The following is a 25,211-nucleotide window of genomic DNA, read 5'->3' as shown; positions in this document are numbered from 1 at the left end:
AGCGGTGCGGGTTGAGCAGAAGACCACGACGGTGGCGCAGGCTGAACTCGAGACTACCAGGGCAGATCATGATGGCTGAAGACTCTGGCGGGGTGTCTATGACAGCTGGAAACTGTGTCGTGGGACACATGATGGCTGAGATGTGGCTCAGACGAGGCTCTGATGTGGAAATCACTACAAACACTGGGCTAACGACCCTCAGTGGAGGGCATGCTGGAATCTATAGCAGGTAAAGCTCCTTGGAAGCTTGAAAGGAGAACCAAAAAGCAGAAGAACATAGTCCAAGAATTCCATGATTGACCCTGGAGAATCAACGCAGACAAGTTTGTGTTGAAGTGGTTTGTTCAGTCTGTAACAGAAGAAATCTGTAAGTCCACAATCTGGCATGTTGGTTAAATACACATTTTTCATACACTCAAAGGAGATTTATTTAGGAAGTTTTGTTTCCTTTCCACCTCTGTACTTTTCGTGAGAATATGGTTGTTAGGGAGTTGCTAGGGTAGAGCGATGGCAGTACAGAGACAATATGAACATGACAGAAACTCAAATTCCACTTCCATGTGCAGTGACAAAGAGCAATAACAATACAGTAGAGTTTTTGTCTATCTGACTCACAGCTTGGAGTTTCACATGCTTGAATTAAACTGAGCAGTGCAGTCTTCATGCACACCATATTGTATTGTTTGCACGGTCACAGTGACCAGCTCACAATAAAATAAGAGACAGTAATGCTAGAGAATGGTATTGTGGGTGTTTGTTGGTGTATGTGTGCGTGTGAGCTGCAAACTGCCTCTTCCCCCTCATCTGGCCAATCCAGTTTGGTGTGTTCCATTCACACTGACACCGATTCTGTAACCGGCTTTGCATAAGCTAGTGTAAACTACAAAGAACCAAATGTACATCCTTGTAAAAGTATCCACAGAGCTTCCTGACTGACACACACACCCACATATAAGGCCAATCTCCCACACATAAAAAAGAAAAAAAAAACATTATTAATGGAGACTAGAGCAAAGTTTCTCACGTCTTATTCATAAATTCACATGAATGCTGTTCAGACTGTGCTGCCCAATACAGTATATACTCAAACTGTTATTAAATTAAATTAATTCAAAAAATTTATTACAACTTAATTTTATATATATATGATATAACATCAGGGTGAAAAATCTCTTAAATTTCTCCTTTCGTTTTTTTCTAAAGAAAAGTAAAAGAAATCATACATGTTTGGAGCAGCTTTCTGCATGATAATTAGCATGCAAAAACATTATGTCTGTCATCTCCAAGCTATATCCAATCTTTTCTAGTTTGAAAAAAAGTTTGTATAAACACAGTCACACACAGGCCAGCAGTGGCAGGAAACAGTGTGTGCAATGCTTCAGACGGTCATGGCACATCAAAGTGCACCGAGACACATATAATCCAGACTGACAGGCAAGCCATTCTCCTTTTCAGATTACCTGTGGCAACACCTCTCCTTTCTTGCTCACTGAAGCAACAAAGCAACCAAATACACCCCTAGCAACCGTTACGGAGGTGACCGACCTGAAACATGCTCCTGTCAGAACAATAAAATAAAATAAAATAATTTTTGTTAAGAATTTTACAAAATGAACTCCTTTGAACTTAGATGAATGTCAAACTATTTGAATTTGACTGCTCATTATGCAATCCCTTTAAAACTTGACAGTTCTGTTACTTAATCGAAAAATATAACAGAATAACGTGTTTGTGTGCAGAGGGTCTGAGATGAGGTGAATTCGGGTTTGTGTTTTTTCATTTAACAACTGATGGACTGAACAATGACAGTCCACAATGACAAAAAAAATGACCAGTCTAATGAGAAAAATATCAGAAATAATAGAGCATAGTACTTGGGATGGCAAAAACTTGGGAATGCAAAAACCCAAACAAAAGGGTCATGGTCCAGTAATGCATTCATCCCTTCTGTCTTAAATGGGTCATATGATGCTTTTTTAAAGATCATTATTTGGTGTAACAAAATATTTTGACATGCTTTAATGACATGCAAAGCCTGAAAGAGGAACAGAGTGGTGTGACAGACACAGTGATGAAGCTCGTATGTGTTTGCAGTACACAAGCCACGGTTAAGACACACACACTTGCACGCACACACATACACACACACAACAAGCAAAACTACACATTTGAACAGTCAATAGCAAATACTTAAACTAATAACAAAACATAATTATAGTAGTTGATTCAGAAGCACCAGATTGTTATATATAAGTCAGAATGATCTCATCTCCTAGGTTCACCAAACGGTCGTCCATAAAATGCGTTGCTGTTCTGATGTAAGTAATCTTAAAGATTCCTAAATGCATCTACTTTCAGAGAATAGGCGATATTTTTTCTGTGAATCACAATAAAGCAATTTCTAGGGGATTTTTTTTTTCAGCCATGGAAAGCTGAAAAGCTAGATTCCACACTTTTTATTGGAATTTTAACTTCAGAAAGGTAACTTTGCTGATTTATTTCCACAGTTTACTCTAGTCAAGTTAAATATTTGTTCAACTAATTCATTATTTATTATTCATATATATATATTTGTTCAAGACTGCACTGAGAGAGAGAGAGGTAAAAGAGCGGGACACTTCCTAGTAAACTTGTGTCTTGTGTGGATTTTATTACCAAAAACTATATTTGTGCATAATTTCGATCGATTTTCTAATCTGGCAACATTCGATAACGTTATCAGTTTAGATAGCATTGTTGAATAAAAATTAAATTGGAATTGTGTATGTGATGTGTCTGTTGGTGCACGGGCCGGATTTTTCTCTAGCCAGCTAACGTCAACTGTCACTGCCGACACCGCGTGCGTGCGCGTGAAGGAGTGAAGCCAAGCAAGCCGACTCCAGAGTCCAGACTCGACAGAAAACGCAGTTAGAGGTAAGACTTAAGACATTTTTCATAGGTTCATGATTTTTCTGAACTTCATCGCAAGTCAAACCGCAGAAACGAGATTGTTGATAGTCTAATTTGAAGTGCCATTCCCGACATGTGGGAGCATATACTGTATAAAGATTTGTCTTCTCTGGCAACATTAACGTACATTTGTAACGTCTTCAGTTTGATTAAAGAGTAACGTTTAGCATTGTTGAATAACATTAATTTGAAATTGTGTATTTGATGTCTGTGCTGACGCGGTAGCCGTTTGAATAATCTCACTCGTTTTTTGTTTTGTTTTTGCTTGCCAACGTTGGCGCCTGAAGAAACAGACATTTAAGCGGGTTCGAAAATTTTATTCATTCGAGAGTTTTATTCATGATACGTGGAAGCACTGTATTAAGATTTTTCGAGATCTTACTCGTATTTTTATTTACCATTTGGTTCATTTCTTGCAGCAAAGAGGCCTCAACAATCAATCCAGGTACATAAATTACATGAACTAGCATGTATACAATGTTTTGCAAATGCAAACAATCTTGTTTCTCTTCAGACACAATACCTAGAAAGTGCACACAATAAGACATTTTGTGCGTTACAGACACACATGTACCGATATGTGCATGTACCTAAACCAGCTAACGTTAGATCTCAAAAGTGTGAATTGCCACACTCTTTCGCTTATGAATATTGTACTTGTGATTTCTTAAAGTGTTTTTTCTGTTTATTTTGTGTTACAGGAAACTTCCACCCAAGCAAACATTGAGCCCCAGATTTCCCTGCCATGCACTCTAACTGTGCGTTCACACCGCCGGCATCGAGAGCGTCAAAGTGGCCGGAAGTCATTCATTTTCAATGTAAGCCGGCGTCGAGGAGCGGCGCGACTTGGCCGTTGAGAGCATAGACCTATTTATATGTCTATGGTTGAGAGCGTCGAGGAGAGTTGAAATCAAGGCAACTTTATGGTAATGAGCTATGACGCGGTTGGGCAGCAACCAATCGGAACGTAGAAGTCCACTGCTTGAGAGGATTCCAGAGAACGCAGCTACGACCAGTTCCCTTTCGAGAGTACTTTCGTACTGCGTAAGCTAGCTTACGCTATGGGAAAAGGTCCCCTTTTCTCGAGAATATGAAGCCAAAAATTATCCTTAATTTTTAAATAATGTAAAACGCAGTGCTGCAGCACAGCAGACCCAAGCGAAGCGGCTCGCGCGCTTATTGGCTGTGCTGCGGCAACTGCAGCAACCTATGGTGAGGCAGCGGAGAGTAACGAACCAATGGGGGCGCTTCGCGCCCATTGGACGTCAGAGCGCGCCAAAATAGGCGTGGCTGGAACTATATAAGCCACCGCTTCACCATAGGGATCAGATTTCATCTCCTTCAGCGATCTCACCTGCACTTCGCTGTCTTCTCCGGAGAAGCCTCTACACGCCATCGAAAAGCCTCTCAGCGGGATAGCACTGCAACGCAGATCTGAGGACGCCGGCTCGTGCTTCATCTCGACGCCGCCTTCAGCACTCGCTTCCTGCTGCGCCATCCGGCGTGACTATATCCTTTTCAAAGCTAGTGTGTTTGCCGCTGCATCACACTTTTTTCCTCCAGAATTCGAGGCGTTGTTTCAAATGCCTCGGGCCTGCGCTTCCTGCCGAGGCCCTCTGCCCAGCGAGGACCGCCACATCATCTGTGTCTCCTGCCTGGGCCGCGAACATGCTGAGAGCGCACTCTTCAAGGGCGGCTGCCCTGAGTGCGACGACATGGCTATATCGACCCTGCGGGCTCGATTAGCTCAAACCAGCCACGATGCTCCACCCGCTCCGCCTCTTCTCTCTCAAGTGCCGCGTAAGAAACGCCGCGATCAGAGAATGCCTAAGCATACTGCTACACGCGAGCTCACGCCGGAACACTCCCCGCGTGCCTCGCCCGCTCTCTCTCCTTCGCCTGTCCTCTTCGTGGACGAGCAGCGCCAGTCCCTGCTCACCAGCGCCCCCTTCTCCTTCGGAGCGCCTGAGGCGGAAGAGGACAGACACGACAGCCTTTCTCTCGCCGCGTCCAGTAGTGAGGAATGGTCGGGCTCCATTGCGGACCCCCCCCCCTCTACAGCACCCAGCTGCACCGGACAACGCGCCGATATCGACGCGGAGCTTACTCGCGTGCTTACAAGGGCTGTCAGCGACCTTCAGCTCGACTGGTCTCCTCCAGACGAGCCCGCTAAAAGCAGGCTGGATGAATGGTTCCTGCAGGGGCGCCCTTCGGCCCCTCCGCAAAGAAACGCCCCCTTCTTCCCGGAAGTTCACAATGAACTCACGAAGTCGCGGAAAGCCCCATTCTCCGCAAGCTTGAAGACTTCTGTCTCGTCAGCGCTCTCCTCTGTCGATGGCGCCCGAGACCACGGTTACGAGAGCCTCCCCCCTCTCGAGGAGGCTATTGCTGCACACCTCTGCCCGCCCTCAGCCGCTGGATGGCGGTCGAAGCCAGTGCATCCATCCAAGCCGTTCCGCACCACCTCAGCTCTCACTAGCCGAGCTTACCCCTCGGCTCTACACACCATGGCTGTGCTGCAGGTTTTTCAGGCCAGACTTCTCCGTAACCTGGACGAGTCTGCCCCAGATACCTATGACTTTAAAGATCTCCGCAGCGCTACTGATCTAGCCCTGCGTGCGACAAAGACCACAGCACAAGCGATCGGCCGAAGCATGGCAAGCCTCGCTGTTTTAGAGCGACACCTCTGGCTCACGCTCACGGAGATGAAAGACGCCGACAAATCCGCCTTTCTCGACTCTCCTATCTCGCCTTCCGGCCTCTTTGGCCAGTCGGTTAAGGGTTTCGCTGAACGCTTCACTGAGGCTCAGAAAACGTCACAGGCAATGAGACACTCCCTGCCGAAACGCTCTAGCTCTGCTGCGGGACGCCGTAGAAATGCGCCGCCCCCTCAGACCTCGAAGCCATCGCAGCCAGACTTACAGTCTCGCCCAGCGACCAAAACCCAGCACCGCTCTCGCTCTACGAGCCGCAAACCGCCAGAGAGACGGGGGCCTCGGCCCAGGATTGTGCTGAACCCCGAGCCTCCGAAGCCCTCCTGACCTTCGGGCTGAAAAGACCGTGGTTAAGTCCCGCTGCGGCCGGACCACCACACAAGAAACCTCACATGCTTCCTCCAATCCCCTCACTAAAGGCGGTTGGAGATGTCTATACTGCAGTAAACGAGCCTGTTACAATGCACGCACGCCTGCACACAAACGCCGTTTTCACGGCGACCTCAATAAAGCACAAAAAGAGCTTTTTCTATGTAGGCAGTGTGCCCACTACACAGTACGCACCCCTACATGTATACACACTCCCCCAAGTGTCACAAAGACTCACTCGGGTCTCCTTTCATGCCCACCTTCCCGCTCGCGCCGGAGGTGCTCTAAATGTAGCGCGCGTGCCCACTTCTCAGTGCGCAACCCTACAAATAAGCGCTGTCACCACAGTGTCACAAGCACAGCATACTCGAGCTACTGGTCCCCTCATAACAGGCGGCCAGTGCCCGAAGCACATTCAACCCATAGCCGCACGAGCCGCTGCATGGCAGGCCATCCCCGGCATATCAAATTGGGTTTTGAATATAATAAAACGAGGTTACTCGCTCCAGTTCGCTCGCAGACCGCCGCGCTTTCGCGCCGTGGTCGAAACGAAAGTGAAAAGCGAAATGACACACGTCCTTCGCGCCGAACTGATAAACCTTCTTGCAAAAGGGGCGATAGAAACTGTCCCCCCTGCGCAGCGTGAGTCAGGCTTTTACAGCCGCTACTTCCTCGTACCAAAAAAGGATGGCGGTCTCAGACCCATCCTAGATCTCAGACGTTTGAACAAAGCGCTTATGACGCGATCGTTCAAAATGTTAACTACCAAACAAATACTCGCGCAAATTCGCCCGAGGGATTGGTTTTTCTCAGTGGATCTGAAAGACGCTTACTTTCACATTCAAATAGCACCCCATCACAGGCCTTTCTTGAGATTCGCCTTCGAGGGGCAGACTTATCAGTACATGGTTCTTCCATTCGGCCTCTCCGTAGCGCCCCGTACGTTTACACGGTGCATGGATGCCGCTCTCGCACCCCTGAGAATGCGGGGAGTGCGAGTATTGAACTACCTCGACGACTGGCTAGTTTTAGCCCATTCCGAGGAACTACTGACGACACACAGATCCTGGATCCTCAGCCATTTAGAATGCCTGGGTCTCACGATCAACACTGTCAAGAGCGCTCTGTCTCCCAGCCAGAGGATTTCCTTTTTGGGGATAGACATAGACTCTGTGACATGTACAGCGCGTCTGACGTCACAGCGCGCTCTCACTATTCAGCATTTAGCCGTGTCGTTCAAAGCCGGGTCTCTTTACCCGCTCAAACGATTTCAGGAAATGCTAGGTCTGATGGCATCAGCCTCTGCGGTTCTCAAACTGGGCCTGCTGCGCATGCGCCCACTACAGCGCTGGCTGAGAGACCGTGTTCCAGCGCGCGCCTGGATTTCCGGCCGCGCGCGCATCAGGGTGACCCACGGCTGCATCACAGCTCTGGCCCCTTGGAAAATAGCCAACTGGTATCAGTTAGGCGTAAGCACGGGCGCTGTCTCGAAATGGAAAGTAGTCTCGACAGATGCATCCAACCTCGGTTGGGGCGCCCTGTACGAGCGCAGGTCTGCCTCCGGCCTCTGGTCGAGCCCGGAGCGACTGTTACACATAAACTGTCTGGAGATGATAGCGGTCGAACTATCCCTGAAAGCTTTCCTCCCATTTTTAAAGGGCCACCACGTTCTGGTCAGATCAGACAGCATGTCAGTGGTGGCCTACATAAATCGCCAGGGTGGTGTCAGGTCAGAAACCTTGCACACCCTGACCGAGCGTCTTCTGACATGGGCACATTACAATCTGCGCTCGCTAAAGGCAGCGCATGTACCTGGCATCCTGAACCGGGGCCCGGACATGCTTTCCAGGGCGAATGTTCCCCCTGGGGAGTGGTCTCTTCACCCACAGACGGTTCAGTTGATGTGGAGCATCTTCGGCAGGGCAGAGGTCGACCTCTTCGCCTCAGAAGACAACGCTCATTGCCCAATATATTTTTCAAAGAGCAGGGACGCGCTGGCCCTCGATTGGCCCAGACGCCCGCTTTATGCCTTCCCACCGGTCGCGATGCTACCGCAGGTCATGGATCGGGTCAGGAAGAGCAGATGTGCTATGCTGCTAGTAGCCCCACTCTGGACGACCCAACCTTGGTTCTCCGAGCTGATGCAGCTGTCCAGTACAGCCCCATGGCCAATACCGCTGCGGAAAGATCTCCTCACGCAGCTGAAGGGCGCGCTCTGGCATCCCCACCCCGAACTTTGGGCCCTTCATGTATGGCCCCTCAACGGGTACCCGGGAACCTCCCTGAGGGAGTGTTAAAGACCATTACGGAAGCCAGAGCGCCCTCAACCAGGCGCCTATACGCGCAGAAATGGTCAGTGTTCTCCACCTGGTGCGGGACACGGAACCTAGACCCTCACTTATGTGACGTGACGGAGATACTCTCCTTCCTACAGGAGCGTTTAGATGCGGGCAGATCCCCGTCTACGCTCAAAGTGTATGTGGCAGCCATTGCAGCTTCTCATGCTCCGGTGGCCGGCCTATCACTGGGAAAAAACGAACTGGTCATTCGTTTCCTTAAGGGAGCTCGTCGGATGAACCCTCCCCGACCCCCCTCAATCCCTTCCTGGGACCTGTCTACGGTCCTAGAGGCCTTAAAGGGCCCCCCTTTTGAACCGCTTCAGTCTGTCGATATGAAGCTTCTTTCGTTCAAAACCGCTTTTCTACTGGCTCTGGCCTCAGTCAAGCGAGTGGGGGATTTACATGCGCTATCTGTAAGCGCTGACTGTCTCGAGTTTGGGCCTAATGACTCCAGAGCTGGGCCTCTCCGTCCACATTTATTAGATTCTATAATCTGCAAGTCCCTGCCCTGCAGGCCAGGGTACTTTCTATATAGACGTGCTAAGCCTTATCACGTCCCCCTTTTTTCGTTCCCTATATAAAGCTCACTAAGGTTGGCTGTTGGGACTGGGATTTCTCCTGCTATAAAGCCCCGAGCTCTCGCCTCGGGCTGTGACAGGTCGAAGTTCCCGAGCACGCACGGCGTTTTACATTGTGTTCCCATAGCGTAAGCTAGCTTACGCAGTACGAGAGTACTCTCGAAAGGGAACGTACTCGGTTACTAACGTAACCTCGGTTCCCTGAGATGAGGGAACGAGTACTGCGTAACCTGCCGTGCTATGTGCTCGGACCGGGTGATCGCTTCAGTCGATTTAAAACCTGATCCCTATGGTGAAGCGGTGGCTTATATAGTTCCAGCCACGCCTATTTTGGCACGCTCTGATGTCCAATGGGCGCGAAGCGCCCCCATTGGTTCGTTACTCTCCGCCGCCTCACCATAGGTTGCTGCAGTTGCCACAGCACAGCCAATAAGCGCGCGAGCCGCTTCGCTTGGGTCTGCTGTGCTGCAGCACTGCGTTTTACATTATTTAAAAATTAAGGATAATTTTTGGCTTCATATTCTCGAGAAAAGGGGACCTTTTCCCATAGCGTAAGCTAGCTTACGCAGTACTCGTTCCCTCATCTCAGGGAACCGAGGTTACGTTAGTAACCGAGTACGTTCCCAAGCACAATATAGGACAGGTTGATTATTGCTGTTTCGGCTTTACAATAATCTATGATGTGTCCCTGTTTGCGTACAGGGACATAAAAAATCAATTAAAAGTGATACGTGGACCATGGTGTCTGAGATTGTTCATTTTTTCTGGTGAGTTGCTGAATAATAATATAAGTTTACTTTTAAACAAATTTCCCTGGTTATACGTACATTAAGTAATGTTTACTTGATTATATTTACTTAAGTAGCATTTTCAATGCAAGACTTTTACTTACAGTGCTTTATACATTATTAGATAAAGGATCTTAATACTTCGTCCACAACAATATTTAATGGTTAACTTATAACGTTACCCTCCTTGTGGTTAGTCTGCACGAGATCAAAAAGCTTGTTTGCTTTGCGGCCACTTTAAATACAAAATAATCATTCAATCTACGTCAGATCGTCTGAGTGCTCACGAATCTTTCTGCAGCATCGTGAGCCGATCGGCAAGAGCGATTTTTGACGCTCTCGACGCCGGTGGTGTGAACGCACAGTAAGACTCATCATGCTCGGTAAGATCCCAGCACTAGACATACACAATAGATCCCCATTTTAAGTATATATGTATATTAGTATATTTGTATGATTCACTGTGTGTGAACAAGGTTTTACATCATTTTGCACTTAGATTTCAAAAATCTCTAGTTGTCACTGATCCAATAGAAAAAATGAGGTCAATGCATGTATAAAGGCAAAATGCTTTCAAAACTTCATTTTAAAAGGTCACGCTCACTCATCATGTGTAATCCATGTCTCCAGTATTCTGTTATATGATCAGGACTTTAAAGACACCCAGATTTTTACTAAATGAAGTGCACAAATTCTGCACTGTGCACACATGTGCAGGCTCACTACCTGGCTGTGAAAGTGAACTGTGTAGCAAAGTTTTTTTTGCCAAACAGTAAACCATATCAGATTGAATTCTGTGCAATCTCAACTTAATTTTTTTAGGAGAGTCCATTCTGGGGGCAAATAGGTGGATGCTTTCCATCGAGGGCAGAGTTCTCCAACCAAATCCAACTGAGTGACCGTTCCGAATTCACTTCTGCTCTGGCTGTCCTTTTTGCATCGTACTATATATTTAACATGGAATATCCTGTGGAGGCAGCCACTACATTAGAATTTATCCAGAGGTGAGCACTTATTTGTTGTTGATATATTTTTGACTAGGAATGGGAACAAATATTTGAGTACTCATTCTTTAACCACCTACCTGATTAGTAAAATACTTCTCAAAGTGTTTATTTGGGTTTATATGGACTGTTGTGTAATTTTTAAGCATCAAACCTTTATTTTAACTCACCATGCAAATGGTAGAAAAGTAAGCACAGCCGTTCAAGAGTCAAAATTTCATGCACATCACATTTTCTTTTCTTCACTTTAATACTAAAGTACAACCCGAATTCCGGAAAAGTTGGGACGTTTTTTAAATTTTAATAAAATGAAAACTAAAGGAATTTCAAATAACATGAGCCAATATTTTATTCACAATAGAACATAGATAACGTAGCAAATGTTTAAACTGAGAAATTTTACACATTTATCCACTTAATTAGCTCATTTAAAATTTAATGCCTGCTACAGGTCTCAAAAAAGTTGGCACTAGGGCAACAAATGGCTAAAAAAGCAAGCAGTTTTGAAAAGATTCAGCTGGGAGAACATCTAGTGATGAATTAAGTTAATTGATATCAGGTCTGTAACATGATTAGCTATAAAAGCTTTGTCTTAGAGAAGCAGAGTCTCTCAGAAGTAAAGATGGGCAGAGGCTCTCCAATCTGTGAAAGACTGCGTAAAAAAATTGTGGAAAACTTTAAAAACAATGTTCCTTAACGTCAAATTGCAAAGGCTTTGCAAATCTCATCATCTACAGTGCATAACATCATCAAAAGATTCAGAGAAACTGGAGAAATCTCTGTGCGTAAGGGACAAGGCCGGAGACCTTTATTGGATGCCCGTGGTCTTCGGGCTCTCAGACGACTCTGCATCACTCATCGGCATGATTGTGTCAATGACATTACTAAATGGGCCCAGGAATACTTTCAGAAACCACTGTCAGTAAACACAATCCGCCGTGCCATCAGCAGATGCCAACTAAAGCTCTATCATGCAAAAAGGAAGCCATATGTGAACATGGTCCAGAAGCGCCGTCGTGTCCTGTGGGCCAAGGCTCATTTAAAATGGACTATTTCAAAGTGGAATAGTGTTTTATGGTCAGACGAGTCCAAATTTGACATTCTTGTTGGAAATCACGGACGCCGTGTCCTCCGGGCTAAAGAGGAGGGAGACCTTCCAGCATGTTATCAGCGTTCAGTTCAAAAGCCAGCATCTCTGATGGTATGGGGGTGCATAAGTGCATACGGTATGGGCAGCTTGCATGTTTCGGAAGGCTCTGTGAATGCTGAAAGGTATATAAAGGTTTTAGAGCAACATATGCTTCCCTCCAAACAACGTCTATTTCAGGGAAGGCCTTGTTTATTTCAGCAGGACAATGCAAAACCACATACTGCAGCTATAACAACAGCATGGCTTCGTCGTAGAAGAGTCTGGGTGCTAACCTGGCCTGCCTGCAGTCCAGATCTTTCACCTATAGAGAACATTTGGCGCATCATTAAACGAAAAATACGTCAAAGACGACCACGAACTCTTCAGCAGCTGGAAATCTATATAAGGCAAGAATGGGACCAAATTCCAACAGCAAAACTCCAGCAACTCATAGCCTCAACGCCCAGACGTCTTCAAACTGTTTTGAAAAGAAAAGGAGATGCTACACCATGGTAAACATGCCCCGTCCCAACTATTTTGAGACCTGTAGCAGAAATCAAAATTGAAATGTGCTCATTTTGTGCATAAAATTGTAAACTTTCTCAGTTTAAACATTTGCTATGTTATCTATGTTCTATTGTGAATAAAATATTGGCTCATGTGATTTGAAAGTCTTTGTTTTCATTTTATTCAAATTTAAAAAACGTCCCAACTTTTCCGGAATTCGGGTTGTACTTGGTTTTTAGAGTACTTGACTTCTAAATTACTCAAAATTCCCATCTCTACTCTTCACACTTCCATTATTGTGCTCACTGTAATGAGCATATAAAATATCAAAACTTAAAATATTTGTTTAAAAGACCATTTGTGAAGCTGTTTCATGGCTAACGTCTATGAATGTTGCTATATGATTTTGTCAAAGTTTAATAGACAGACAAATTAAAAGGTAGCGATGAACGAGATCACAGTCTTTGAAGATTAATTGTGCAGCTCTATTGTATAATCTCTCTCTCAGCATCTAGGCAGGGCAAAGGCTTTTCAGTGTGTTCAGTCCGAGTGGCAACCTCCCGCTCTCTCTCGTGAGGCCAATAAGGAAGTGACTAAAACTGCAATTCATCAACTGGCCGCTTGAGGCTGGCTGCAAAAGGGAGTCAGTCCCATAGACTCCCCATGTTAAAATTCCCAACTTTACAGCAGGAAAAAACGTTTACAGCCTGGTGCAAAAAATGATTTTGGTCTAAATAGCTAATTTTGCCCTTCATGACAACTGTGAGGGGGGTGAATTTTTTTATAACTCATCCATTTAAATTATATTAAGACTTAAAGTTCTGCATAATTAAGGGCGTAGCCACTTGAGTGACAGGTGGATTGCCACTGCTGACACTGGCGTCGTGCTAGGTGGGTGTTGCTTCAGCAACTAGCTCCCGCCTTTTTGCCCATTTTTGATTGTCTGGGAGAGTCGCGCGGTGACGCACTGCCAAGATGGCGACGGCCCACTCTACACACTTTAGGCTTCAAAAACACACTTCAGGAGTCTACGGGTGACGTCACGGACACTTCATCCATGTTTTTATATAGTCTATGGTTCAGTCTCATGTCTCTTCTACATGTCCACTCTGGATGTTACGACACTTTAATACTCATAGATAACGACACATTTCATCCTCTCTTGGAACGAAAGTGGCTAACTTCTGTCAACCTCATCTACAAGCAAGGACATAGATTTTAGATTCTGTAATAACAAAATAAAAAAAAAACGATTTTAGAATCTATGCAATAGCTAGATGAATCGATTTTTCTCTCCAGGCCCTAATATGTGTGTTTTAAGTAAGAGTTTTGGTTTATAGAGAAGTGGACATTGTATTACATGTTGTATTACACGTTGATTGGCTAAATCAAATGATCCAATCAAACTTTTATATATTGTCATCAACCCATCTGTCTTGCTTATAAACCTTTCCATTAATTAATTTCTTCCACTGCAGGGTAGAAGACTCCAGCCCAGGAAATTGACTAATTCAGGCCCGTTTCTGAAGAAAAATACAGTTCTGGGAGAAAAACAACATTCAGGGACCAAATTCTACTGTTTGAAATCCTGCTGTTTTTAAATAATTTAATTTGCTTTTTATACATTCTAATTTTAACCGAACATTTTAATACATTTGAACAGGATTGATTTGTATGTTCAGAAAAGTGTTGTTGTATACAAAACTAAATGAAATGTTAACAGAAAAATGTTTACCTATTGAAGAAATTTTTTTTTTGCTATGCTATTTTTATTTTATGAATTTAGAAATTAAAAGTGGGACAGCATATTTGTTACGGATCATGGTAGGCTCAGTAGGAGGAAGGGTATCAGCGGACCAGGTAATAGGTGAGACGATGACTCTTTCTGGAAGAATGGTTTCCGGAGTTTCGGGATTCTCTTCGGGGGCATAACACCTGGAGAGGGCGTCAGCCTTCACATTTTTCACCCCTGGGCGGTATGATATGGTGAAATGGAAGCGGGTGAAGAATAACGCCCAGTGGGCTTGTCTCGGATTTAATCTTTTGGCCACTCAAAGATACTCTTAAGTTCTTATGATCTGTTAGGACCAGAAAGGGGTGTTTGGCTCCCTCCAACCAATGCCTCCATTCTTCCAAGGCCAGTTTGATTGCCAACAGTTCCCGGTTGCCGATATCATAGTTGACCTCCGCCGGGTTGAGTTTCCGGGAGAAGAAGGCGCATGGGTGGAGGCGACTGGGATTCCCCTGCTGCTGAGAAAGGACCGCTCCCACTCCGGTGTAGCTCCTTGATGGTGGTTGGAATGGGCCAATCTCTGACGGCGTTTACCTTCCCCGATGCCATTGCTGCTGATGTTGTATCCAAGGAAGTGCACTGAGGGCTGATGGAAAGAGCACTTTTCGGCCTTGAGATGCAGGACCTCCGCAACGTGGCGTTGATGTTCTGCCAGGCTCCGGGAGTAGATGAGGATATCATCAATGTAGACTAGGACAAACTTGTGGAGGAACTCCCGGAGCACCTCGTGGATGAAGTCCTGGAATACGGAGGGGGCGTTAACAAGTCCATGATGTCCGCCTCCTTGATTTACTCCTCCATGGCCTTCTCCTCAGGAATGGATACGGGGTGTATCCTTCCTTTAGGCACTGGTTCACCCGGCAGCAGATCGATTGCACAGTCCCACGGCCAGTGTGGAGGCAGCTTGAAGGCCCGTTTGGGGCAGAAGACGTCACTGAAGGGGGGCGTAGCAGTGAGGGATGGCGATGGATTGGTTTTCCACTGGGCTCTCTATTGATGTGGAACAGACTGGAAGAGGTTCAGGGGAAGGTGTGGCTGGAACTGGACAACCTGAGATGCAGCTCTTGAAACAGGCGTTGCCCAACTTCAGGACTTTGCCCGTCTTCCAGGAGATTAAGGGGTTGTGCTGCTCTAACCACGGGCGCCCTAGAATCACGTCAGCGGTGGATTCCTTCAGAACCAGCAGATGGATTTCCTCGTGATGGAGTAGTCCGGTTTGGAGGGATATGGGACCCACACAATGACGCACGCATCTCCTGCTTAACGGCTTGCCGGTGATGGAGTGGACTTGGTAGGCTGACGGCGTTGCCGTGGCAGCGAGCTTGAGCTGACGGCAGAGGGCGCCGGAGATGAAGTTGCCGGCTGACCCAGAATCGAGGGAGCCGAAACTGGAAGAGATATGTCAGCGGCAGTAAGCATACGAGTGGCGAAGCGGATGGACAGCTGGATGAATCGTTCTAGCCCTATGGTGTCCTCGTATGCAGCGAGATGCAACCGCACTCGAGGTTCCAATCCCTGACGGTAGGTAGTCAGTAAAGCCTGTTCGTTCCATCCACTGGAGGCCGCTAGAGTCCTAAACTGAAGGGCATATTCATTGACAGACATTTTCCCCTGTTTGAGATTATACAGCTTCTCACCAATGGAAGAGTCCCAAGCTGGTCAGCCAAAAACTTCACGGAAATGGTAGATGAAGCTGGAATAAGACTGGATAACTGGGTTATTTTGAGTCCATATTGAATCTGCCCACAGTAGTGCTTTACCTTGCAGTTGAGAAATTACAAAGGCTACCTTAGATCTCTCAGTGGGGTACAAGTGCGGTTGCATCTCCAGGACCAGCGAGCATTATAGGAGGAAACCGCTGCATTCCTCCGCCGCACCAGAGTAGGGCGCTGCCCGGGCCATGGGACTGGCGTGAACGGAAGGTGAGGAAGTGCTGGCATCATTGACGGAAGTGCTCGCTGGTGTTGGGGATGCAGTTGTAGCCGTGAGTGTCCTTCGGAGTGTATTAACCAGATCTTGAAAGGGGTCCGTGAGGCTCATGCTTGTGCCTGGCGGTGTTGGTCCGGTCTTCTGTTACGTATCACTCGGGAGGCTGAGGAGTAACAGACAGAATGGTTTATTGAACAGACACAAGCAGAGGAGCAGGTAGTGTAGGGTGGAGTGAGGGATGGATCCGTGCAGGCTGGGTGAAGATGTCAGAGGAGGAAGGTGAACCACACACATGCACACTGGGGATCTGGATCTTCGGAGAATCGCTGGAGAGAGGTAAGTAGAAGAAGAGTTAGTCCTTAGAGTTAGCATACAGGTAAGACCTTGTCGCGAACGAGACCGGACATCGATTGAGTGTGTGTGTTATTTTTATTGTGCTGAGGTAATTGGGTGGTGATGAGGATCAGGTGGATGTCCTTAGTATTCCGGTGAGGGCGTACGTAGTGATTGCGTGGAGGTGGAACCTGGCATGTTTGTAACAATTCAGTTACTCAGTTGCCACACACTACTGGAACTTCAAACAGGACTGGGTTCTATAGTCAGATGAACCTAAAAAAGTCAAAATAAATAAATACATAAAATAAAAAGTACTCAATGTGAACAATGAAATATACTGCTGTGTCTTTAAGTTGTTGGCCTACATTTCTGCTGAATGTCCAGGACATCTTGTTCAGATAGATGACATCATATTCAACAGATAAAAAATCTAAACTTGACTGACTGCTAGAAATCTTATATTGGGCCTTGCTTGTATCTTCCATCAGGACAATGATACAAATGATCATCAAACTCAACACAAAAATGGACCACTGAGTACAAAATAAACACAAATCATCAGTGTCTTACCTAAATCCCTGAAAGTGATTTCATCACTCTTGCAAATCCTGCAGAACATTTTCAGCGGGTTAGATGAAGGTCATTTCTGTGAATCAACTTTGATATCTACTGTAATGTTCATATTCACCGATTCCAGTCTAAGTGCTCGTGTCTGGTGACATTCCTACTGTGTTATGGCAACAGTGTGAGATGGTCTTGCTTGAGAAGTCTGGCTCCTGCTGTTAGAGGAGATTCATGTTTCCTTAACAGCTCAGTGGGACATAAGTAAGATTTTAAAGCCAGTGAAGCCGAATGCTCATTAGTGCCTGTGTGTCAATCTCACATTCACAAATACAGAACTCAGACACATCACTGCACTTTCTTCACATTTTTCATGTGATTTTGAAGGGAAACTTGCAGAATAGATTTAAATGGCAGCCAAATGTGTAAAATTTGGCTTCTATTTTATAAATTAATCTGTGCATATTTCATAAAAAAACCTCATAATTCTTATTTAAAAATATAATAACATTTTTCGATTAAATAACAGGCTTCTTTCGGGTAATATACTGGACTTCTCCCATCATTTAGTTTGCAAACGGCAAGCTGGCATTCAGATCCGCCTCTGTCCAATCAACAACTGACGGATAGTACAAAGTCTTCAACTTGATCCATTTCACTCAACTGTATGTCACAATACAGAAGAAAAGATCTGTCGTTACTTCAGTTTCATCATGTTTTTAAATGGAGCTAAGCAGACTACAATTTGAGCAGCCAAAATATAATCTTAATAGCTAGAATATTTAATAATTGAACACACGGCACGTCATCTACAGAATTTCATAAATGACAGAAGTTCCAATTTTCAGTTTAGAATTCTGTGAGTGTAGATGCCATGCAATGCCTGCTGTCGTGATCAGTGTTATTTTAGTTATATACTTTTAGTTTTTGTTTTTATTTAAAATATATATATATATTTAATGTTATTTTACATTCATTTTTAGTTGTTGGGTGAGGGTTAGTTTAGTGTAGGTTTTTGTTGTGCGTTTTGTCATTAAAAAATGTTTCTGCTTTTTTGTTTAATATGTCTACATAGTTTTTATTAATGTTTCAGTTTTGGTTACTTTAGTACTTTATTTTAAATGTAGTTTAGTTTTTGTTGTGCAATTTTGTCATTTTTATTATTTATTTTTTGTTATTTTAGGACTTCAACTCAATTTTTTTTTTGTTATTTGCATTATTTTATTATTATTTTAAATATGTCTACAAAGTTTTTCTATATTTTAGTACTTCAATTTAAATAAAACAAACACAAATTTTACTTGACAACTACATGAAACACATTTTTTAAAACTTTTTATTTTAATTTAACATTAATTTTAGTTTAAAATAAGAAAACTGTAATAAAATGCACAGAAATCAAGTATTTTACCATGTAGTTTAATCCACTTCTTCTTCTTTCTATTTTTTTCTTTTTTCTTTTAATGACCCTCAAAAACATTTCAGCTGGAACTGAGTTTTGATTTGGGAGGCATTTGGCGAAATCTGTCACCAGCAGCATCATCTAATCTTAAACTGGACAGAATCTGGAAATAGCCTTGCAGTTTGTTGGTACAGTACCTGTGTATGCTTTTGTCTTTTCTGATATCAATGACCCGGTCCTCCCATAAAACCTACAATCTTTATCTTGAAGCCAGATTTCCCATTGCTGCAAGAGTCTGAATTTATCATTCCGGTGAAGGGGGGGTATGGGTGGAGAGGAAGTGGCTTGTTTTCACTGGGAACTCTGGACGTTTGGGATGGAGTGGACTCGTGCCAACTGGTTATAGCGTGCATGTGTACGTGCAATATCAGCACTCACCTAGCATTGTTCATACAGGCTGTTGGTGTGGTACCACACTCATAATCCCAGCACATGACAGTACCATTAACCTGGACATACAAACACAACAGGATCAGCAACAACAGCAATGTTAGGAACTGTGTTACACACAAAGGTCAGTGTTCTTAGTATGCATAAAAAAGTGATGAATCTTCTAAAACGTACCATCATAAAAGAATGATATATTAATGATGACAACCAAAAGTCCAGAGGAAATGATACAAATTCCTCCCTGAAACAATACTATGAGGGCAGGCAGAACTTCAGATATTACTAGCAGCAGGGAAAATTCAGCATGTAGCTGCATCTTGCCAAAAGGGGATTTTTCTTCCTCCTCCTCCTCTTTCTGCTCAATGTCACGCAAGTTCCTTTAAACAAAAGCTAGACAGAAATAACGAGAGAAGAAACGCAAGAAAAACAGAATTCATGCCAGTGCAGAAATAATTACTATGTTGATAAGTCATATCTCTGCCCTCTCTGCACGCGACGGACATAAATCTGATGCTTGAGATTATTATGCAGATCCTTCATAAGATCTGTTGAATTATTTTCCAAAGAACAGTTTGTGTATTTGTGCATGTTATACTTCTTATGAATATTATGTGCAAAATGCTACATTTTCTATTTTCACTTTAATTTTAGTTAAAGTTTTACTTTTTTGTAACTTAGTATTTTTTAATGTCTACATTGTTGTTATTATTATTATTATTATTATCATCATTAAAAATTAAGTGTAATTGTTATTTTATTTCTTCAATTTGAACTAAACTAAAAAGATAAATGTTGATTGGGAACTAGCTGAAATGTTTTTTTGTTTATTTTATTTCATTTAACATTTACTTTATTTCAAGTAGATTTTTTATGGCTTTAATTTAAATTAACAACAATATTATTAAATATAATATGAATATAATAACATATAAATATAATAAAATATAATATTATTATAATATTATTTACCTCTAAATGCTACATATTAATAACACACACCCATTAGTATTTTAAATGTTCATATTAATAAAATAAAATAAAGAGCAAGAACAGAAAAATAAACTGGAAAATAATAATTAAAATTCAATAATTAAAAATGTAATTAATTTCACAGAGCATACTGGGAACAAAATTGCAGTGGGCTGTCTGATCTGTAATTTGCCAATTAATTCTAAAAACAAATATTACAAATATTAGTTTTAAAAAAAGTAGCCAGAAATAAACTTCTATGCCAAGAATATGTGGAGGATACAGTTGGTTGCTTCCCCTATATCATGGTGACTTGATTTCCTAGAATTATGTTTTCAGAAGGTCTGTGCTCTTCGTGCCAAAAATAAAAATAAAAACGTTCATGATGTTTCCTCCAAATCAGAAGCCTTGCGTGACTCTGCAGGCTGGTATCTCTCATGCATGACCATCTGTCATCATTAACTGCTAATGAAAACACTGCCGTCATGTCTCATGGTGGGGGAACAGAACTTCTCTTTGAGGACTGGCTGACCTCTGACCTCTTCCAAGGAGGCTGGATAAATAAAGGAAGTAGAAAAGAGTAAGTCCACTGACACGTAAAATCTTGGTTTGTTCATGCCGGATCTCAGTTGGATAAGCATTTAGCAACTCAACACAGCTTGATATGGATGGCAAAACAGTTGCAAGAAACTGTATGTTGGACAACATCATTAAAGGGATATTTTGCTCAAACATTAAAATCTTGTCATTATTTACTCACTCCCACATATTCCAAAGCTGCCTTGACTTTCTTACTTCTACTGAACACGAAATGAGTCGCAATTTCCATTGCATGTGACTAAGGGTGTCAGTCTCTGCAACATTCTGGAAACATCTTTTGTGTTCCATGGTAAGAAATTCATAGGTTTGTAACATCAAATCAAATTAATCAATCAATTGAAAACCCTGTAAAGGTCAACCAGTCTAAATACTACAGGCATATGGGGTTTACAGCCCTGGGACCTTTGAAACATCAAAACACAGAAAATTAAAACAATCTCAACATCACAACCAGATTTACATGATAATTATATTTTTTTTTGTATATCAGACCCACTAAATCCCTGTTTAGCATACATGATACTGGCTGTGCAATACTCTTAACAATGTTTTTTAAAAACCAGACAATTACATATTTAGTAGCAATAAAGTACACACAGCTAGCTTGGCATTTACACTCATTTACTGTAACTTAATGATTTTTGACACTGCCTACTGTATAAGTGTTCTCAAGTTCTCCTTTAAAAACAGTGTTAGGCAATCACACCGTGGAGAAAAAATCCATTGTGGGCTGAAATTAAAGCACAGTCATGCGGTTGATCACGTACCACCATGTGGCTTCCTGCATATTTTCCCCAAAAAGCTCAATCTTACACGTTGGCCGCAAACAGTCCTGCCACAAAAAGAGAAAAGGAGAGAAAAGAAACAAAAAGAATGTAAATCTGACATGCCCTTTGAAAATGTCCTTTTAGTGTCAGGAAGAGGAGACGCCTTTGTGGACTTGTGACTACGCTTTGGCAAGGGCCTCCGCAACGGTTGGCTATAAAAGCTGCATACCCTGATGGAGGCTGCACCTCAATTGGTTGTTAATTTGCAGGGTCATTAGGATACTTTGAAAGACTCATTAGCATTGTTTGTCTTTTCAATTGTTTTAGTATGTTTTTGAGCTGTTGGGTGAGGGGTTTTATCATTTTTCTGGGAAACTAAAAGTTGAGGAGAGTGTGGCGTCATGATGGTTATTGTGTTGTAATGAGGGAAACCGGGTCGTACACACTGGCAGGGTGATGTTCTGGATTAAACTGACACCATCTACATCATCCGACACCAAGTGACGCTGCCTGGGATAAATATAAATATCCTGCTCGCATGCGTTTGCAGATATGTCTGTAGAAGTGTGAGTGTAACAATGACAAACAAAGAAGGGAAATCAGATAGTCTGACTGCAGAATGGTATCAAATTATGCAGACTGGGTAAATTCAGCAAATATTACTATAAAAAGTTAACAGTCACACATGGTGGAGCTCATGTGTAGATCTGAAGATCTGAACATTTTCCTTCCATTTCAGCATGAATATTTGACATGGTAAGAAAGTAACTAACTAACTAACTAACTAACTAACAACATTCTGCAAACATCTCTTGTGTTCCATGGAATAAAAAACACTGACCATGAACAAAACTAAATAAAAATCCTTAAAGTCTTAAATAAATAAATAAATAAACAAATTCTGCAACATTCTATAAACATCTCTTGTGTTCCCTGGAAAGAAAGTCATAGGTTTGGAAGACAAGATAGAATAGAATAGAATAGAATCTCAAATAAATTCATTAATTCTGCAACATTTTGCAAACATCTCTTTTGTTCCGTGAAATAAAAAACACTGAGACACTGAACAAAACAAAATAAAAATCCTTCAAGTTTTAAATAAATTAATTCTGCAACATTCTACAAACATATCTTGTATTCCCTGGAAACAAAGTCATAGGTTTGGGACACAGGATAGAATAAAACAGAATAGAATAGAATAGAATCTTCAATAGATTAATTAATTATGCAACATTCTGCAAACATCACTTGTATTCCCTGGAAAGAAAGTCATAGGTTTGGGACACATGATAGAATAGAATAGAATAGAATAGAATAGAATAGAATAGAATAGAATAGAATAGAATAGATGCATTAATTCTGCGAACATCTCTTGTGTTCCCTGATAAGAAAGTCAAAGGTTTGGGACACAGAATAGAATAGAATAGAATAGAATAGAATATAATAGAATAGAATAGAATAGATATCTATTTTGCATTTTTCTGAGTGTTCTAAAGAGATCCCCAATTGTAATTTTCTCCTGGTGCAAATCAACATAAAGTACTGTTAACATGGGGGAGGAAGCACAGTATTTCTTCTGTGAACTTCTGTGACCTACTATTCAACAACACAACTACAATATCACATTTCACAACTGTGTTTAAAGTTACACAGATGGCGACAGGGAAAAACCTTTTCACTTGCAGCTGAAATTTATTTTGTTTTTAATGATTACTGTTAGCTTTACTATTTTGCTTTATTGCTGTTCACAATTTATATTAACACTGTAAAGTGATTTAAGAAAAACATTTGAAATTAATATGCAACTTTTCCCTTAAACCAATAGTGCAACCAAAAATTGTAGTTCTGTCATCATTTACTCACCCTCAAATTGTTCCAAATCTGTATTCATTTAATTTTACTGCTTAATGTTAAATAAAATATCTTGAAGAATGCAAGCAACACAACATCTGCTGGTAGCTATTGAGTTCCATAGTAAACTATTCAACATTTGAAGTGGATTAAAACCTTTCATCAAAGTTGTCCTAAAACTAAAATGTATTCTTGTCTTAGGACAACTTTGATTACCTTTTCTAGTCCACTTCAAATGTTGACTTCTGTATAGTGCAGAATAAAGAAGCCCGATTAAAATGATAATTTGAAAGAAAAATCCAAGAGGTCTTAAAAGGGTTTTGCATTTAAAGTCTTCAAATGTGCATTAAACTGAAGTGCACAAAATGGAAGACTTTTCTCTTAGTTTTTTTATATGGAACTTGAATATTTGAAATTTTAGCATTCTTAGACTCTTCCTGTTTATTTACCTTGAAAGTAATAAAGGTAATCTTGTCTGTAAAATCTTAATCAGGCAAGCAGCAACAATGGAAAAAGGCAAAGCTTTAAGCAGGCAGCTCAAGTAGTGTCTAATGTCACCTCTTGTGATAAAGTGCCTGTGCGTGACTGCAGCACTCAACTCAACGCCCCATGGCCATTTCTCCTGTAGTCTGTTTCCTCCAGAAGTTGACTGCTCTGACTGAGAGCAGAAGATAAGCCAGTCTCAAGCACACACCTTTTTTTCCAGTGTACACACAGCTGTGACAAACTACTGCAGTCAGTGCAATTACTCAATGAAGTATTGCACATTTTCCTGAGCTGTTTCTTCATGGATATATATATATATATAGAGAGAGAGAGAGAGAGAGAGAGAGAGAGAGAGAGTCAGTCAATGGAAAGTCAATGGTCTGCCCTAGTTGTGCTACAAGAGAGTTGTCACTATAGATTTATATATATATATATACACTTTACTATTTTTGTTCAATCAGATGTGCAGGATGTCAGGTTTTTCCTGTTTCTACTGGTTAGAGGATTAAGTCATCATTACTACACTCAAAAACTCAAACACGTGGAACCAATCAAAATGACTACAATAACAAGACAGTGTCATGCAAAATGCCTTAAAGGTAAGTCACATCTAGGACTTTAACTATATATATATATATATATATATATATATATATATATATATATATATATAGTTAAAGTCCTAGATGTGACTTACTTTTAAGGCATTTTGCATGACACTGTCTTGTTATATCATCGCCGTCAAATCAAATGTCTAAGCATCTTCAGAGCCAATACATTTAAATATGAAGATCAAAAAAATCTAACTTGATTATGCTGCATTATATCTTACTATATTAATATTAAACTAAAAATATAAACAAAAACAAGTGTATTTTTTTTAGTAATTTTAATCAAATTTCCTTATATTGTTTTTTTTTCATTTCACAGCAAAAAAAACAAAATAAAACATGCTAAAACAAAAATATTTATTAGATATGAATGTATGCTTTAATCGCATGTTTTGAATCATTTTCATTTTAAAAAAAAAAATTTGTTTGCTTTTAATAATGTCATTTATATCTTCCACCGTAGGATCTATGTGATGTGCACAGAGTTTCACAGAATGGAGTCTGTCAAACCGGCACTAGCTTTATATCAAACACATAAAAAATAACAACACACCGCTTTACAATTACCTGGAAACACCTGGACCACAGCAAAGTGTTGTGTGTGTGTGTCAGGGCCTGTCTCAGCATGGTCTGGCTCTTTGATGTAACAAGGATGCCTGGGGGTCGGGAGTCTGTTCATAGGGAGCCCACAAGTCCACACTTTCCAGTTTTCCTAAAAAAATAAATAAATAAAATAAAAACAGAAGCATCAAGTATCAAATAAATCCATCTATACATGGAATTATGTTGTTCCAAACATGAGTGAGCAGAGAAGATAGAAACAAATTAAGAACAAATAAATACGTATTCATAGATTTTAATCACATTAAGCAAAAAAATCACTAATTACCCAGGTTTTTTTAATAGAAGTCTGGGTAGCTTCATAAAACAGTTTAGAAAGTTATATAAGGTCTATGTATTGGTCTATTTTAATGTCTATTTATATTTATTATATAAGGTCTGGTTTTAAGGACTAGGCTATATATATATATATAAAGAATTGAACTGTTCTGCATGAGATTTTTTACAATTATTTTAATA

General features: G+C 41.9%; 1 long non-coding RNA gene across 1 annotated transcript; it reads right to left on the bottom strand.

Annotated features, from left to right (window-relative positions):
- Nucleotides 1–19,937: 19,937 nt before the first annotated feature.
- On the bottom strand, nucleotides 19,938–24,838 carry LOC132110464 (uncharacterized). The gene is made up of 3 exons (XR_009424653.1): nucleotides 24,699–24,838; nucleotides 21,184–21,248; nucleotides 19,938–20,369 (listed from the first exon to the last, which is right to left on the bottom strand). It is a non-coding gene; the product is annotated as an uncharacterized LOC132110464 (long non-coding RNA).
- Nucleotides 24,839–25,211: the final 373 nt, after the last annotated feature.

The sequence above is a fragment of the Carassius carassius genome, chromosome 30 (genome assembly GCF_963082965.1).
Source record: "Carassius carassius chromosome 30, fCarCar2.1, whole genome shotgun sequence".
In the NCBI taxonomy this organism is placed as follows: Eukaryota; Metazoa; Chordata; class Actinopteri; order Cypriniformes; family Cyprinidae; genus Carassius; species Carassius carassius.
This window is presented reverse-complemented; position numbering and strand designations above follow the sequence as displayed.